Raw genomic sequence first — 1,962 nt, 5'->3', positions numbered from 1 at the left:
GAGCTGACTCTTGCGCCCACGGGCAGTTTCTCAGCGCACTCCTGTGAAAATTAGTTATGCTCAAAGAAGTTATGCTGGGGCCCAGCACAGTAGCCTAGTGCCTAGAATCCTTGCCTTGCATGCACCAGGATCACATGTGGGTGCCGGTTCTGATCCCGACAGCCCTGCTTCCTATCCAGCTCCCTACTTGTGGCCTGGGAAAGCAGTCGAGGATGACCCAAAGCCTTGGGCCGCCCAGGGGACCTGGAGGAGGCTCCTGGCTCCTGGCTTCAGATCAGTTCAGCTCTGGGCATTGCAGCCACTTGGGGAGTGAATCAGCGGATGGAAGATCTTTCTGTCTCTCCTCTCTAGAAATATATCTTCCCAATAAAAATAAATAAATCTTTCTAAAAATCTTTCTGAAAGGCAGAGTTGTAGAGCAGGAGAGAGACCTTCACCCGCTGCTTCATTCCCCCCAAGCAGCTACAACAGCCAGGGCTGGGTCAGGCCTAAACCAGGAGCCAGAAGCTTCTTCCAGGTACCCCACGGGGCTATAGAGGCTCAAATACTTGGGCTAGCTTCCATTGCTTTCTCAGGTGCATTAGCAAGGAGCTAGATTACAAATGAAAAAGGTGAACTTTGAACCAGCACCCATGAGAAATGCTAGCATTGTAGGCAGTGGCCTAATCCATGGGTCCCTGGTCCAATTGTTGTACAAGAAGGAAACACCCTTTGCCCAGCCATTACCAATTATTATGAGCCAGTCACTAGAAAATTACTTCACCGTGTATTGTCCACAGAACTCAAAATCAAAAGAGGACTTTGAGTGGAAGAGATTTTCCACACCATAAAATAAACTAGATGGAACCATAAAGATATCTAATATGGGATCAGGGCCTTTACTGCAAAGAGGAAGTTGAGACCCTGAGGGAATTAGAAACTGGAGGTCATGGCCAGGAATAGCTGACAGGCCAGTGACTCAGAGCTACGGTCCTTTCTGCCTCTCTTCCAGTTCCAGCTGTGGCCTTGCACCCAGTCAAGATGGCGTAGCTACCAGCAGGCCAAGCCTCCCTGAACATCTCAGCAATGGGATTCAGCCAAGAATTCCTCCCAGTGCCTCCACAGGGGCGAGTGCCACAAGTCATCGATGTAACCAGGACGCTCCTGGGCAGATCCGGTCCGAACCCGGAGGACAGGGTGTGCAGCCCCCCAGGAGGAAGCCCCCCCACACAGACACAATGATATGAAACGTCAAGATTAATAAACAGCTTTATTTGCCTTGGACAGCATCAGTTCTCTTGTATTCTCAATTAATTTTCCATTAAAGTGCCAGAAAATGTCTTAATCATGAGAGTATTTGTTAAAAGAAAGAGCTGGAACATGGTAGTCATGAATAAAACATTTCTTACAAAACACAGAATGGAAGCCCCTCCTGTTGACCTAACGGTTGGACAATTTGCGAACAGTTTCTAATTCCCTCTCACCATGACCACCAAACTGGCTGGAACCACTACCCAGGGAGAGAAGGCCATGTCAGAGGTCAGACAACACAGACACACACGGCCTGCTGGGTGCTGCCTCCTTGGGACCACCTGGGGGTGCTTGCTGTTTGAGTAGATCCAGTCTTGAGACACAGACCGAAACCCCTCTGCAGCCTTCTAGCCCTTCCTCCCTAACAAAAGCGCCAAAAGTAATTACCCCAAGACTAACAATATCAGTAAAAATGTGGGTAATAAACACACACACACACACAAAAAAAACACAGCTTGCTTAAGAAACAGGAGCTCTCAGCATTCAATGAAAAAAAAAACTGAAATTTGAAGGCGAATACTGTTGACTTTGCACATGGGCTGCACAAATGTGGGGTTCCACCCATCTGCAGAGTGACAGGAGCCTGCAGGCGATGCTTTGTGCAGCACTGGCTGCCACAAGAGGCAAACTCTTTGCATTTTTGCTGAGGCTGCCGGTATGCTTCTCCTTGGA

This window comes from Ochotona curzoniae, unplaced genomic scaffold (genome assembly GCF_017591425.1).
Source record: "Ochotona curzoniae isolate NIBS_2020 unplaced genomic scaffold, NIBS_Ocur_1.0 contig_3527, whole genome shotgun sequence".
NCBI lineage: Eukaryota > Metazoa > Chordata > Mammalia > Lagomorpha > Ochotonidae > Ochotona > Ochotona curzoniae.
Note: the sequence above shows the minus strand (reverse complement) of the source record.